Genomic DNA, 18,395 nt, shown 5'->3' with positions numbered 1-18,395 from the left:
GCTATAGAAAAGGCATCTATGAAAAAAAACTGCTTAGTAAATTAGTAAAATAAGGAAATTCCTTAACCTAACGAGAGAAGGATTTTTTAAAGATCCTTTAGCAAATATATTTAATGATAAAACTTTAAAGTTAAAGTTTGGAGACCACAACTATTGCACATTGTTCTATAAGTCCTAGTCAATAGAATAAGAAAAGAATAAGCAGTGTAAGAATTAGAGAATGTGTCAGATAGACTGCACATCAGTCAATCTGTTGTGGTTTGGAAATTTAAAATGTTAACCACATTGCCCACTTCTGAAAGGAAGAGAAAGTTTGTCATTATTTGCAAATGATATGATAATCTTATCAAAATCAAGGCAAGGAATGGAAAAACTATGAATAAGATAATTCAGCAGAAATTTCCGGTAAGATAAAAAGTCAGCATAACAACTCAAAAGTATTTCTTTTACCAATTTTTTTTATACCAAGTCATTCTCAAGAGCAGCAAATATAATAAATACTTTTTTTTTTTTTTGCGGTACACGGGCCTCTCACTGTTGTGGCCTCTCCCGCCGCGGAGCACAGGCTCCTGATGCGCAGGCACAGTGGCCATGGCTCATGGGCCCAGACGCTCCACGGCATGTGGGATCTTCCTGGACCGGGGCATGAACCCGCGTCCCCTGCATCAGCAGGCGGACTCTCAACCACGGCGCCACCAGGGAAGCCCACAAATATTATAACATGTCAAGAAATTAATTTTTTCAATGTTAGATTTTTATAGAGAAATTCTGAAATTTTGTGAAGGGCATAATAAGAAAATCTGAATAAATAAAGATTATTTTCAAGGAAGAAAGGGCACATTTTAATAAAAATATCTCCTTACGTTAAGCTACATATTTAATAAGTTCCAATAAAATTACAAAATGAATTCTTCAGCAAATTTGATAATCTGAATCCAAAGTTCATGTAAGTCAAAATACATGAATAGCTAAGGCAATTTTTTTTTATCTCCCTGAAGGACCTTCTCTCTTATTTTTTTTTTTTATTTTTTTTTATTTTTTTATTTTTTATTTTTATTTTTTTTAATTTTTTGCTTTATAACAAATTTAATCAGTTATACATATACATGTTTCCATATCCCCTCCCTTTTGCGTCTCCCTCCCACTCTTTCTTTTTTCTTAAAACAACGGGAATGGAAAAAGGCTGAACATCAGGAATCAATAAAGCCATGCAAATCCAGTGTACACAAACGTTCACCTGACAGCCGTCAGAATGATCATCAGCAAAAAAAGTCTACAAAAAATAAATGCTGAAGGGGTTTTAGAGAACTGCGTACCCTTTAGCTGCTGGTGGGTTGCAACCTGGTAAGAGCCAGTCGTGAGAACAGAATGGAGGTGCGTTTAAGGGTAAAAATGGAGCTACCATGTGATCTGGTAGGCCCACTCATGGGCCTATCACCTGAGTAGACCAGAATCAAAAACACACAGGCTGGCAATCCTGCACTGCAGCAAGGTGTACCATAGCCAAACCTGGAAGAAACCAAAATGTGCATCAACAGAAAAATGCACCAAGAAGAAGTCGTCCATGTACACAATGGAATCTTAGCCATGAAAAAGCATGGAACAGTGCCGTTGGCACCACCATAGAAGGACCTAGCGATAATCACCACACTGGAAGTAAGAAAGAAACCATAAGACAGACATCCTATGACATCACTTATAGGTGTTACCTAAGAATTGATACCCATGAAATAATTTCCAAGAGAAGGACACGCATAGATTCAGAAAACCAAATTATGTTTAACCAAATGGAAAGGTGTAAGGAATGTATGAATTAGGATATGGGGGTTAACAGACATATACTAATACATAGGAAATATATAATCACAAAATACCTAAGGAATACAAAGAGAGGTCTACTCAACACTCTATAATAACATACACGGGAATGGATCCAAAGAGGAATATAGACAGATACATTGATAGGATGAACCAGAAACTGTACACCTCGGAGAATCTACATTTTGATCAAATTTCCTCTGATAATTAAATTTAAAAAGCAAACAACAATTTAGGAGATATAAGCTCTTGGGGGTTTGCACTGGCACATTGCACTCTAATTCGCAGCTTACTACCACGATTGCCACGAAAGCTCTGTGGCCCAAAATCCCAGAGTTGGAAATGTAGAAATGCTGCCGCCTTGTGGCCGTTTCCCACAAGAGCGGCTTTGAACCCACAGCTAATGGTCACTTAACATTCACAAGGATTCAGGGCTGTAAAGGACACCTGCCCTAAAAAATTGTGCGGAGGTAGGGAATGGCCAAAAAAATTCAAAAGTGTTAAATTTTTCAAGGAGATTGGATGGAGGGGTAAGTTTTACTCACTCATTTTCAAAAAAGAGGAAAATGGATAAAAGCTCAACATCAGTAATTATTAGACTCATGCAAATCTAACCTCCAAAATGATTCCAACTCACACATGTCAACTACCATCAGCTGCAAGTCTACAAACATTAAATGCTGAAGGTGTTTTAGGGAACTGTGTACCCTCTAGCTGCTGGTGAGATGTAAAGTGGTGACAGCCAATAATGAGAATAGAAAGGAGCTGTGTTTAAAAGTAAAAATTGAGCCACCATTCCTTTCAGCAGGCCCACCGCTGAGACTCTCACCTGACAAGTCCAGAGTCGAGAAGGCACAGGCTTCAACAGCTGCACTGCAGGAATTTTCACAATAGCCAAGACACGGAAGCAACCAAAATGTCCATCACCATATCAGTTGAAAAAGAAGAAGTGGTCCATGTACACAATGGAATATTAGCCATGGAAAACAATGAAACACTGCTCTTTCAGGCACCATAGTTGAGCCTAGAGATAATCACAGAACATGAGGTAAGTCGGAAAGCAAAAGACATATCCTATGATATCACTTACAGGCATTATCTAACAACTGACACAAATGAACATATTTGCACAGAGAAAGACACTCACACACTTAGAAAACAAACTAGGCTTATCTAAAAGGAAAGGTGGGGGGAATGGAAAAATTAAGATTAGGGTTACCATACGTGTACAAATACCTATTAAATACACATAACAAAAAGACCGACCATATAGCAAGGGAGGTCTATGGAACACTCTGCAATAATTGACATGGGAAGGGGATCTGTGCATGAATATATATATATATATATATATATATATATATATATATATATATATATATATATATATATATATATATGTTAGGCACAAATGAACCAGATTGTGTACACCTAGGACAAACAATATTCTAATCATTGCCCCTATTAAAAAAACTAAAACAACAAACAAGAAATAATGTAACATAAACTTATGGGGTTTTCTCCTGGCACATTCCATTTTAATTTACAACCTAGGAACAGGGATTCCAGAACGGCTCTGCTGCCCTAGTAACGAGATTTGTGAATGGAGAAATGCTGCCGCCTAGTGGCTGCTTACCACAACAGCAGCTTTAAACCCAGTGCTAATGGTCAATAAATATTCACACTCATTACAGGCCTGTGAATGACACCTGCCCTCAAAAACAATCCTGGGAGCGAATATTGACCAAAAAATTCAATTTTGAGGGCAACCTTTCAAGAAGACAATTTCAAGAGGTTAATTGTATTCTACGTGTTTTTCATTTGTTCATTAACAGAAATTTTAAAAGGTGTGGAAAAATGAACCTTAGAAAGAATTAAGGACATGCAAATCCAAATTACAAAAATCCTATCAGCTCACAACAGTCAGAATGACCATCAGCAAAAATTCTGCAAACAATAAATGCTGAAGGGGTTGTGGAAAAATGCCTAGGCTTGGTTCAACGTGGGACATGCTAAGAGCCAGTAAGGAAAACACAAAGGAGGTGCATTGAAAAGGTAAGTACTGAGCTACCATTCAATCAAGCATGCCCACTGCTGGGCCTATCGCCTGAGAGGATGAGAATCAAAAAGACACAGGCTGGACTTCACTGGTGGCGCAGTGGTTGAGAGTCCGCCGCCGAAGCAGGGGACACGGGATTATGCCCCGGTTCGGGAAAATCACACATGCCGTGGAGCGGCTGGTCCCGTGAGCTATGGCTGCTGGGCCTGTGCGTCCAGAGCCTGTGCTCTGCAATCGGAGTGGCCATGGCAGTGAGTGGCCTACGTACTGCAAAACAAGAAAAAAACAGCCTGGCAATCCTGCCCTCCAGCAATATTTATCATAGCCAAAACTTGGAAGCTACGAAAATGTCCATCAACAGAGGAATGCACAAAGAAGAAGTGGTCCATGTACACAATGGAATATGACTCCAATAAAAAAATATAAACTCAATCTAGAAAACAAACAAAAGTAAAAAAAAAAACACATCACCTTTGGGGGTTTATCCAGGCACATTCCACTCTAATTTATAACCGAGAAATACCACTGCAAGGTAGTCTGTTTCCCTAGTTAAAAGCTTGTGAAAAGCAGAAATGCTGCCACCCTCTGGCAGTGACCTGCAACAGCAGCTTTAAAAACTGTGCTAAGGGTCACTTCATATGCACCAGTACTGGAGGGCTGTAAATGAAACCTGCCCTCAGAATGTCATTAGGGAGGTAATGGCCAAAATATTTCTAAATGTCACACATACTTCACGAAAACAATTGGAAGAGGTAAGCTCTACTCACAGTTTGAATAAAAAAAGGACATGCCAGAAAGCTCAATTTCAATGGATTATGAGACGAATGCAAATCCAACCACAAACATATAGCAGCTCACACTTGTCAGAATAAACTTCAGCAAAAAAAAAACTACAAACAATAAATGCTGAAGGTGTTGTGCAGAAGTGCATACCCTCAACTTTAAGTGGGATGTGACCTGGTAAGAGCCACTAACGAGAACAGAATGGAGGTGCTTTTACTACGTAAATATTTTTCTACCATATGATCCAGCAGGCCCACTCCTGGGCCTATAACCTAAGAAGACAGAATTGGAAAGACACAGGGAGGCGAATGTGCATTGCCGCAGCATTACAATTGCCAAGTCATGGAAGCAACCAAAAAGTCCATCAACATATGAGTGGACAAAGAAAACTGGTACATGTACAGACGGAGTATTGGACAAGGAAAAAAAGGACACGATGTCATTTGCAGCACTGTAGATGAGTCTAGAGGCAATCACACAACGTGTAGTATGTCAGAAAGAGAAAGACACATATCGTATGATATCACTTTTAGGTATTACCTATAAATGGATACCAGTGAAGATATTTCCACAGAGAAGGGCAACCACTGATTCATTCAACAAACTTATGGTTCACCAATGGAAATTTGTGAGGATTGGATACATTAGGATATTGGGGTTAACAGACATATACAAACACAGGTGAAATATATCATCACCAAAGACCTACGGAATACCAAGAGAAGACTACTCAACATCCTGTCATAACGTACATGGGAAAAGGATTCCAGGAAGAATAGACATATGTTTATGTGTAAAAGAACCACATCTTGCACACCTAGAACAAGCCAAACTTTGTAATCAAACTTGCTGTGATAAAAATAAAAATTAAATTAAATAAACGAACAAGAAGTAGTGAGACATATACTTAAGGGGCTTTTCCCTGGCACACGCCATTCTAAATTACAACCTAGAACACAACTTCCATTGAGGCTCTGTTGCCCTAGTAACCAGATTTGGTAAAGTAGAACAGCTGCCACCTTGTGGGCGTTTCACACGACAGCAGCTTTAATCCCAGCGTTAATGGTCAGTTGATATTCAAAATAATTGCAGGCCTGTAAATCACACCTGCACTGAAAACAAATCCTGGGGTCGTATATCGACCAAAAAAATTCAAAGGCATCCATATTTCAAACCGACAGTTTCAAGAGGCATAATTTATGCACATTTGTCTTCTGTTTCTTTTTCTTTCTTTCTTTTTTCTTTTTTTTCAGCTTTCAAACTACTATTTATTTAATCATGTGTTCATTCTACAGATAATTTTTAAAGTGTCTACTATGTACTAATTGCAAGTTAGGTCCCAGGATTACAGCAGTGAGTTAAACAGATAAAATCCCCGGACCTTATGGAACTTAAAGCCTAGTGGGTGACTCGGTCAATAATCCACTTCATAGATAACTACGTAGTTATAATACAGGGTACAGTGAGAGGGCTAACAAAGGGCTCTAATTTAGGCTGGAGTTCAGAGAGGTTCCCCATGAAGAAATGATAGTTTACTTCTCAGGTACTTAATAAACAAAAGTGGTAAAATTAAATGGAAGTGTTTAAATGAACAGAGTTAGGTACCACTTTTAATTACATACATACATATACACACACATAAAATAGATCCCAACTTTCTAAATAAATTATAAGTAAATTGAACGCAAAATTTGTTAATAATGATAAAGTAGTACATATTCCAGAAATAAAGTCATGATGAGTAGCAAAAAAATCTAGGTACTGTTAATGTTATCACATTAATACATGTTTTAATGGTGATTTCAATGGCTATAGAAAAGGCATCTATGAAAAAAAACTGCTTAGTAAATTAGTAAAATAAGGAAATTCCTTAACCTAACGAGAGAAGGATTTTTTAAAGATCCTTTAGCAAATATATTTAATGATAAAACTTTAAAGTTAAAGTTTGGAGACCACAACTATTGCACATTGTTCTATAAGTCCTAGTCAATAGAATAAGAAAAGAATAAGCAGTGTAAGAATTAGAGAATGTGTCAGATAGACTGCACATCAGTCAATCTGTTGTGGTTTGGAAATTTAAAATGTTAACCACATTGCCCACTTCTGAAAGGAAGAGAAAGTTTGTCATTATTTGCAAATGATATGATAATCTTATCAAAATCAAGGCAAGGAATGGAAAAACTATGAATAAGATAATTCAGCAGAAATTTCCGGTAAGATAAAAAGTCAGCATAACAACTCAAAAGTATTTCTTTTACCAATTTTTTTTATACCAAGTCATTCTCAAGAGCAGCAAATATAATAAATACTTTTTTTTTTTTTGCGGTACACGGGCCTCTCACTGTTGTGGCCTCTCCCGCCGCGGAGCACAGGCTCCTGATGCGCAGGCACAGTGGCCATGGCTCATGGGCCCAGACGCTCCACGGCATGTGGGATCTTCCTGGACCGGGGCATGAACCCGCGTCCCCTGCATCAGCAGGCGGACTCTCAACCACGGCGCCACCAGGGAAGCCCACAAATATTATAACATGTCAAGAAATTAATTTTTTCAATGTTAGATTTTTATAGAGAAATTCTGAAATTTTGTGAAGGGCATAATAAGAAAATCTGAATAAATAAAGATTATTTTCAAGGAAGAAAGGGCACATTTTAATAAAAATATCTCCTTACGTTAAGCTACATATTTAATAAGTTCCAATAAAATTACAAAATGAATTCTTCAGCAAATTTGATAATCTGAATCCAAAGTTCATGTAAGTCAAAATACATGAATAGCTAAGGCAATTTTTTTTTATCTCCCTGAAGGACCTTCTCTCTTATTTCTTTTTTTTTATTTTTTTTTATTTTTTTATTTTTTATTTTTATTTTTTTTAATTTTTTGCTTTATAACAAATTTAATCAGTTATACATATACATGTTTCCATATCCCCTCCCTTTTGCGTCTCCCTCCCACTCTTTCTTTTTTCTTAAAACAACGGGAATGGAAAAAGGCTGAACATCAGGAATCAATAAAGCCATGCAAATCCAGTGTACACAAACGTTCACCTGACAGCCGTCAGAATGATCATCAGCAAAAAAAGTCTACAAAAAATAAATGCTGAAGGGGTTTTAGAGAACTGCGTACCCTTTAGCTGCTGGTGGGTTGCAACCTGGTAAGAGCCAGTCGTGAGAACAGAATGGAGGTGCGTTTAAGGGTAAAAATGGAGCTACCATGTGATCTGGTAGGCCCACTCATGGGCCTATCACCTGAGTAGACCAGAATCAAAAACACACAGGCTGGCAATCCTGCACTGCAGCAAGGTGTACCATAGCCAAACCTGGAAGAAACCAAAATGTGCATCAACAGAAAAATGCACCAAGAAGAAGTCGTCCATGTACACAATGGAATCTTAGCCATGAAAAAGCATGGAACAGTGCCGTTGGCACCACCATAGAAGGACCTAGCGATAATCACCACACTGGAAGTAAGAAAGAAACCGTAAGACAGACATCCTATGACATCACTTATAGGTGTTACCTAAGAATTGATACCCATGAAATAATTTCCAAGAGAAGGACACGCATAGATTCAGAAAACCAAATTATGTTTAACCAAATGGAAAGGTGTAAGGAATGTATGAATTAGGATATGGGGGTTAACAGACATATACTAATACATAGGAAATATATAATCACAAAATACCTAAGGAATACAAAGAGAGGTCTACTCAACACTCTATAATAACATACACGGGAATGGATCCAAAGAGGAATATAGACAGATACATTGATAGGATGAACCAGAAACTGTACACCTCGGAGAATCTACATTTTGATCAAATTTCCTCTGATAATTAAATTTAAAAAGCAAACAACAATTTAGGAGATATAAGCTCTTGGGGGTTTGCACTGGCACATTGCACTCTAATTCGCAGCTTACTACCACGATTGCCACGAAAGCTCTGTGGCCCAAAATCCCAGAGTTGGAAATGTAGAAATGCTGCCGCCTTGTGGCCGTTTCCCACAAGAGCGGCTTTGAACCCACAGCTAATGGTCACTTAACATTCACAAGGATTCAGGGCTGTAAAGGACACCTGCCCTAAAAAATTGTGCGGAGGTAGGGAATGGCCAAAAAAATTCAAAAGTGTTAAATTTTTCAAGGAGATTGGATGGAGGGGTAAGTTTTACTCACTCATTTTCAAAAAAGAGGAAAATGGATAAAAGCTCAACATCAGTAATTATTAGACTCATGCAAATCTAACCTCCAAAATGATTCCAACTCACACATGTCAACTACCATCAGCTGCAAGTCTACAAACATTAAATGCTGAAGGTGTTTTAGGGAACTGTGTACCCTCTAGCTGCTGGTGAGATGTAAAGTGGTGACAGCCAATAATAAGAATAGAAAGGAGCTGCGTTTAAAAGTAAAAATTGAGCCACCATTCCGTTCAGCAGGCCCACCGCTGAGACTCTCACCTGACAAGTCCAGAGTCGAGAAGGCACAGGCTTCAACAGCTGCACTGCAGGAATTTTCACAATAGCCAAGACACGGAAGCAACCAAAATGTCCATCACCATATCAGTTGAAAAAGAAGAAGTGGTCCATGTACACAATGGAATATTAGCCATGGAAAACAATGAAACACTGCTCTTTCAGGCACCATAGTTGAGCCTAGAGATAATCACAGAACATGAGGTAAGTCGGAAAGCAAAAGACATATCCTATGATATCACTTACAGGCATTATCTAACAACTGACACAAATGAACATATTTGCACAGAGAAAGACACTCACACACTTAGAAAACAAACTAGGCTTATCTAAAAGGAAAGGTGGGGGGAATGGAAAAATTAAGATTAGGGTTACCATACGTGTACAAATACCTATTAAATACACATAACAAAAAGACCGACCATATAGCAAGGGAGGTCTATGGAACACTCTGCAATAATTGACATGGGAAGGGGATCTGTGCATGAATATATATATATATATATATATATATATATATATATATATATATATATATATATATATGTTAGGCACAAATGAACCAGATTGTGTACACCTAGGACAAACAATATTCTAATCATTGCCCCTATTAAAAAAACTAAAACAACAAACAAGAAATAATGTAACATAAACTTATGGGGTTTTCTCCTGGCACATTCCATTTTAATTTACAACCTAGGAACAGGGATTCCAGAACGGCTCTGCTGCCCTAGTAACGAGATTTGTGAATGGAGAAATGCTGCCGCCTAGTGGCTGCTTACCACAACAGCAGCTTTAAACCCAGTGCTAATGGTCACTAAATATTCACACTCATTACAGGCCTGTGAATGACACCTGCCCTCAAAAACAATCCTGGGAGCGAATATTGACCAAAACATTCAATTTTGAGGGCAACCTTTCAAGAAGACAATTTCAAGAGGTTAATTGTATTCTACGTTTTTTTCATTTGTTCATTAACAGAAATTTTAAAAGGTGTGGAAAAATGAACCTTAGAAAGAATTAAGGACATGCAAATCCAAATTACAAAAATCCTATCAGCTCACAACAGTCAGAATGACCATCAGCAAAAATTCTGCAAACAATAAATGCTGAAGGGGTTGTGGAAAAATGCCTAGGCTTGGTTCAACGTGGGACATGCTAAGAGCCAGTAAGGAAAACACAAAGGAGGTGCATTGAAAAGGTAAGTACTGAGCTACCATTCAATCAAGCATGCCCACTGCTGGCCCTATCGCCTGAGAGGATGAGAATCAAAAAGACACAGGCTGGACTTCACTGGTGGCGCAGTGGTTGAGAGTCCGCCGCCGAAGCAGGGGACACGGGTTTATGCCCCGGTTCGGGAAAATCACACATGCCGTGGAGCGGCTGGTCCCGTGAGCTATGGCTGCTGGGCCTGTGCGTCCAGAGCCTGTGCTCTGCAATCGGAGTGGCCATGGCAGTGAGTGGCCTACGTACTGCAAAACAAGAAAAAAACAGCCTGGCAATCCTGCCCTCCAGCAATATTTATCATAGCCAAAACTTGGAAGCTACGAAAATGTCCATCAACAGAGGAATGCACAAAGAAGAAGTGGTCCATGTACACAATGGAATATGACTCCAATAAAAAAATATAAACTCAATCTAGAAAACAAACAAAAGTAAAAAAAAAAAACACATCACCTTTGGGGGTTTATCCAGGCACATTCCACTCTAATTTATAACCGAGAAATACCACTGCAAGGTAGTCTGTTTCCCTAGTTAAAAGCTTGTGAAAAGCAGAAATGCTGCCACCCTCTGGCAGTGACCTGCAACAGCAGCTTTAAAAACTGTGCTAAGGGTCACTTCATATGCACCAGTACTGGAGGGCTGTAAATGAAACCTGCCCTCAGAATGTCATTAGGGAGGTAATGGCCAAAATATTTCTAAATGTCACACATACTTCACGAAAACAATTGGAAGAGGTAAGCTCTACTCACAGTTTGAATAAAAAAAGGACATGCCAGAAAGCTCAATTTCAATGGATTATGAGACGAATGCAAATCCAACCACAAACATATAGCAGCTCACACTTGTCAGAATAAACTTCAGCAAAAAAGAACTACAAACAATAAATGCTGAAGGTGTTGTGCAGAAGTGCATACCCTCAACTTTAAGTGGGATGTGACCTGGTAAGAGCCACTAACGAGAACAGAATGGAGGTGCTTTTACTACGTAAATATTTTTCTACCATATGATCCAGCAGGCCCACTCCTGGGCCTATAACCTAAGAAGACAGAATTGGAAAGACACAGGGAGGCGAATGTGCATTGCCACAGCATTACAATTGCCAAGTCATGGAAGCAACCAAAAAGTCCATCAACATATGAGTGGACAAAGAAAACTGGTACATGTACAGACGGAGTATTGGACAAGGAAAAAAAGGACACGATGTCATTTGCAGCACTGTAGATGAGTCTAGAGGCAATCACACAACGTGTAGTATGTCAGAAAGAGAAAGACACATATCGTATGATATCACTTTTAGGTATTACCTGTAAATGGATACCAGTGAAGATATTTCCACAGAGAAGGGCAACCACTGATTCATTCAACAAACTTATGGTTCACCAATGGAAATTTGTGAGGATTGGATACATTAGGATATTGGGGTTAACAGACATATACAAACACAGGTGAAATATATCATCACCAAAGACCTACGGAATACCAAGAGAAGACTACTCAACATCCTGTCATAACGTACATGGGAAAAGGATTCCAGGAAGAATAGACATATGTTTATGTGTCAAAGAACCACATCTTGCACACCTAGAACAAGCCAAACTTTGTAATCAAACTTGCTGTGATAAAAATAAAAATTAAATTAAATAAACGAACAAGAAGTAGTGAGACATATACTTAAGGGGCTTTTCCCTGGCACACGCCATTCTAAATTACAACCTAGAACACAACTTCCATTGAGGCTCTGTTGCCCTAGTAACCAGATTTGGTAAAGTAGAACAGCTGCCACCTTGTGGGCGTTTCACACGACAGCAGCTTTAATCCCAGCGTTAATGGTCAGTTGATATTCAAAATAATTGCAGGCCTGTAAATCACACCTGCACTGAAAACAAATCCTGGGGTCGTATATCGACCAAAAAAATTCAAAGGCATCCATATTTCAAACCGACAGTTTCAAGAGGCATAATTTATGCACATTTGTCTTCTGTTTCTTTTTCTTTCTTTCTTTTTTCTTTTTTTTCAGCTTTCAAACTACTATTTATTTAATCATGTGTTCATTCTACAGATAATTTTTAAAGTGTCTACTATGTACTAATTGCAAGTTAGGTCCCAGGATTACAGCAGTGAGTTAAACAGATAAAATCCCCGGACCTTATGGAACTTAAAGCCTAGTGGGTGACTCGGTCAATAATCCACTTCATAGATAACTACGTAGTTATAATACAGGGTACAGTGAGAGGGCTAACAAAGGGCTCTAATTTAGGCTGGAGTTCAGAGAGGTTCCCCATGAAGAAATGATAGTTTACTTCTCAGGTACTTAATAAACAAAAGTGGTAAAATTAAATGGAAGTGTTTAAATGAACAGAGTTAGGTACCACTTTTAATTACATACATACATATACACACACATAAAATAGATCCCAACTTTCTAAATAAATTATAAGTAAATTGAACGCAAAATTTGTTAATAATGATAAAGTAGTACATATTCCAGAAATAAAGTCATGATGAGTAGCAAAAAAATCTAGGTACTGTTAATGTTATCACATTAATACATGTTTTAATGGTGATTTCAATGGCTATAGAAAAGGCATCTATGAAAAAAAACTGCTTAGTAAATTAGTAAAATAAGGAAATTCCTTAACCTAACGAGAGAAGGATTTTTTAAAGATCCTTTAGCAAATATATTTAATGATAAAACTTTAAAGTTAAAGTTTGGAGACCACAACTATTGCACATTGTTCTATAAGTCCTAGTCAATAGAATAAGAAAAGAATAAGCAGTGTAAGAATTAGAGAATGTGTCAGATAGACTGCACATCAGTCAATCTGTTGTGGTTTGGAAATTTAAAATGTTAACCACATTGCCCACTTCTGAAAGGAAGAGAAAGTTTGTCATTATTTGCAAATGATATGATAATCTTATCAAAATCAAGGCAAGGAATGGAAAAACTATGAATAAGATAATTCAGCAGAAATTTCCGGTAAGATAAAAAGTCAGCATAACAACTCAAAAGTATTTCTTTTACCAATTTTTTTTATACCAAGTCATTCTCAAGAGCAGCAAATATAATAAATACTTTTTTTTTTTGCGGTACACGGGCCTCTCACTGTTGTGGCCTCTCCCGCCGCGGAGCACAGGCTCCTGCTGCGCAGGCACAGTGGCCATGGCTCATGGGCCCAGACGCTCCACGGCATGTGGGATCTTCCTGGACCGGGGCATGAACCCGCGTCCCCTGCATCAGCAGGCGGACTCTCAACCACGGCGCCACCAGGGAAGCCCACAAATATTATAACATGTCAAGAAATTAATTTTTTCAATGTTAGATTTTTATAGAGAAATTCTGAAATTTTGTGAAGGGCATAATAAGAAAATCTGAATAAATAAAGATTATTTTCAAGGAAGAAAGGGCACATTTTGATAAAAATATCTCCTTACGTTAAGCTACATATTTAATAAGTTCCAATAAAATTACAAAATGAATTCTTCAGCAAATTTGATAATCTGAATCCAAAGTTCATGTAAGTCAAAATACATGAATAGCTAAGGCAATTTTTTTTTTATCTCCCTGAAGGACCTTCTCTCTTATTTCTTTTTTTTTAATTTTTTTTATTTTTTTATTTTTTATTTTTATTTTTTTTAATTTTTTGCTTTATAACAAATTTAATCAGTTATACATATACATGTTTCCATATCCCCTCCCTTTTGCGTCTCCCTCCCACTCTTTCTTTTTTCTTAAAACAACGGGAATGGAAAAAGGCTGAACATCAGGAATCAATAAAGCCATGCAAATCCAGTGTACACAAACGTTCACCTGACAGCCGTCAGAATGATCATCAGCAAAAAAAGTCTACAAAAAATAAATGCTGAAGGGGTTTTAGAGAACTGCGTACCCTTTAGCTGCTGGTGGGTTGCAACCTGGTAAGAGCCAGTCGTGAGAACAGAATGGAGGTGCGTTTAAGGGTAAAAATGGAGCTACCATGTGATCTGGTAGGCCCACTCATGGGCCTATCACCTGAGTAGACCAGAATCAAAAACACACAGGCTGGCAATCCTGCACTGCAGCAAGGTGTACCATAGCCAAACCTGGAAGAAACCAAAATGTGCATCAACAGAAAAATGCACCAAGAAGAAGTCGTCCATGTACACAATGGAATCTTAGCCATGAAAAAGCATGGAACAGTGCCGTTGGCACCACCATAGAAGGACCTAGCGATAATCACCACACTGGAAGTAAGAAAGAAACCGTAAGACAGACATCCTATGACATCACTTATAGGTGTTACCTAAGAATTGATACCCATGAAATAATTTCCAAGAGAAGGACACGCATAGATTCAGAAAACCAAATTATGTTTAACCAAATGGAAAGGTGTAAGGAATGTATGAATTAGGATATGGGGGTTAACAGACATATACTAATACATAGGAAATATATAATCACAAAATACCTAAGGAATACAAAGAGAGGTCTACTCAACACTCTATAATAACATACACGGGAATGGATCCAAAGAGGAATATAGACAGATACATTGATAGGATGAACCAGAAACTGTACACCTCGGAGAATCTACATTTTGATCAAATTTCCTCTGATAATTAAATTTAAAAAGCAAACAACAATTTAGGAGATATAAGCTCTTGGGGGTTTGCACTGGCACATTGCACTCTAATTCGCAGCTTACTACCACGATTGCCACGAAAGCTCTGTGGCCCAAAATCCCAGAGTTGGAAATGTAGAAATGCTGCCGCCTTGTGGCCGTTTCCCACAAGAGCGGCTTTGAACCCACAGCTAATGGTCACTTAACATTCACAAGGATTCAGGGCTGTAAAGGACACCTGCCCTAAAAAATTGTGCGGAGGTAGGGAATGGCCAAAAAAATTCAAAAGTGTTAAATTTTTCAAGGAGATTGGATGGAGGGGTAAGTTTTACTCACTCATTTTCAAAAAAGAGGAAAATGGATAAAAGCTCAACATCAGTAATTATTAGACTCATGCAAATCTAACCTCCAAAATGATTCCAACTCACACATGTCAACTACCATCAGCTGCAAGTCTACAAACATTAAATGCTGAAGGTGTTTTAGGGAACTGTGTACCCTCTAGCTGCTGGTGAGATGTAAAGTGGTGACAGCCAATAATAAGAATAGAAAGGAGCTGCGTTTAAAAGTAAAAATTGAGCCACCATTCCGTTCAGCAGGCCCACCGCTGAGACTCTCACCTGACAAGTCCAGAGTCGAGAAGGCACAGGCTTCAACAGCTGCACTGCAGGAATTTTCACAATAGCCAAGACACGGAAGCAACCAAAATGTCCATCACCATATCAGTTGAAAAAGAAGAAGTGGTCCATGTACACAATGGAATATTAGCCATGGAAAACAATGAAACACTGCTCTTTCAGGCACCATAGTTGAGCCTAGAGATAATCACAGAACATGAGGTAAGTCGGAAAGCAAAAGACATATCCTATGATATCACTTACAGGCATTATCTAACAACTGACACAAATGAACATATTTGCACAGAGAAAGACACTCACACACTTAGAAAACAAACTAGGCTTATCTAAAAGGAAAGGTGGGGGGAATGGAAAAATTAAGATTAGGGTTACCATACGTGTACAAATACCTATTAAATACACATAACAAAAAGACCGACCATATAGCAAGGGAGGTCTATGGAACACTCTGCAATAATTTACATGGGAAGGGGATCTGTGCATGAATATATATATATGTATATGTTAGGCACAAATGAACCAGATTGTGTACACCTAGGACAAACAATATTCTAATCATTGCCCCTATTAAAAAAACTAAAACAACAAACAAGAAATAATGTAACATAAACTTATGGGGTTTTCTCCTGGCACATTCCATTTTAATTTACAACCTAGGAACAGGGATTCCAGAACGGCTCTGCTGCCCTAGTAACGAGATTTGTGAATGGAGAAATGCTGCCGCCTAGTGGCTGCTTACCACAACAGCAGCTTTAAACCCAGTGCTAATGGTCACTAAATATTCACACTCATTACAGGCCTGTGAATGACACCTGCCCTCAAAAACAATCCTGGGAGCGAATATTGACCAAAACATTCAATTTTGAGGGCAACCTTTCAAGAAGACAATTTCAAGAGGTTAATTGTATTCTACGTTTTTTTCATTTGTTCATTAACAGAAATTTTAAAAGGTGTGGAAAAATGAACCTTAGAAAGAATTAAGGACATGCAAATCCAAATTACAAAAATCCTATCAGCTCACAACAGTCAGAATGACCATCAGCAAAAATTCTGCAAACAATAAATGCTGAAGGGGTTGTGGAAAAATGCCTAGGCTTGGTTCAACGTGGGACATGCTAAGAGCCAGTAAGGAAAACACAAAGGAGGTGCATTGAAAAGGTAAGTACTGAGCTACCATTCAATCAAGCATGCCCACTGCTGGCCCTATCGCCTGAGAGGATGAGAATCAAAAAGACACAGGCTGGACTTCACTGGTGGCGCAGTGGTTGAGAGTCCGCCGCCGAAGCAGGGGACACGGGTTTATGCCCCGGTTCGGGAAAATCACACATGCCGTGGAGCGGCTGGTCCCGTGAGCTATGGCTGCTGGGCCTGTGCATCCAGAGCCTGTGCTCTGCAATCGGAGTGGCCATGGCAGTGAGTGGCCTACGTACTGCAAAACAAGAAAAAAACAGCCTGGCAATCCTGCCCTCCAGCAATATTTATCATAGCCAAAACTTGGAAGCTACGAAAATGTCCATCAACAGAGGAATGCACAAAGAAGAAGTGGTCCATGTACACAATGGAATATGACTCCAATAAAAAAATATAAACTCAATCTAGAAAACAAACAAAAGTAAAAAAAAAAAAACACATCACCTTTGGGGGTTTATCCAGGCACATTCCACTCTAATTTATAACCGAGAAATACCACTGCAAGGTAGTCTGTTTCCCTAGTTAAAAGCTTGTGAAAAGCAGAAATGCTGCCACCCTCTGGCAGTGACCTGCAACAGCAGCTTTAAAAACTGTGCTAAGGGTCACTTCATATGCACCAGTACTGGAGGGCTGTAAATGAAACCTGCCCTCAGAATGTCATTAGGGAGGTAATGGCCAAAATATTTCTAAATGTCACACATACTTCACGAAAACAATTGGAAGAGGTAAGCTCTACTCACAGTTTGAATAAAAAAAGGACATGCCAGAAAGCTCAATTTCAATGGATTATGAGACGAATGCAAATCCAACCACAAACATATAGCAGCTCACACTTGTCAGAATAAACTTCATCAAAAAAAAACACTACAAACAATAAATGCTGAAGGTGTTGTGCAGAAGTGCATACCCTCAACTTTAAGTGGGATGTGACCTGGTAAGAGCCACTAACGAGAACAGAATGGAGGTGCTTTTACTACGTAAATATTTTTCTACCATATGATCCAGCAGGCCCACTCCTGGGCCTATAACCTAAGAAGACAGAATTGGAAAGACACAGGGAGGCGAATGTGCATTGCCGCAGCATTACAATTGCCAAGTCATGGAAGCAACCAAAAAGTCCATCAACATATGAGTGGACAAAGAAAACTGGTACATGTACAGACGGAGTATTGGACAAGGAAAAAAAGGACACGATGTCATTTGCAGCACTGTAGATGAGTCTAGAGGCAATCACACAACGTGTAGTATGTCAGAAAGAGAAAGACACATATCGTATGATATCACTTTTAGGTATTACCTATAAATGGATACCAGTGAAGATATTTCCACAGAGAAGGGCAACCACTGATTCATTCAACAAACTTATGGTTCACCAATGGAAATTTGTGAGGATTGGATACATTAGGATATTGGGGTTAACAGACATATACAAACACAGGTGAAATATATCATCACCAAAGACCTACGGAATACCAAGAGAAGACTACTCAACATCCTGTCATAACGTACATGGGAAAAGGATTCCAGGAAGAATAGACATATGTTTATGTGTAAAAGAACCACATCTTGCACACCTAGAACAAGCCAAACTTTGTAATCAAACTTGCTGTGATA

This window comes from Mesoplodon mirus (genome assembly GCF_964341445.2).
Source record: "Mesoplodon mirus genome assembly, chromosome: X".
Classification (NCBI taxonomy): domain Eukaryota; kingdom Metazoa; phylum Chordata; class Mammalia; order Artiodactyla; family Ziphiidae; genus Mesoplodon; species Mesoplodon mirus.
This window is presented reverse-complemented; position numbering follows the sequence as displayed.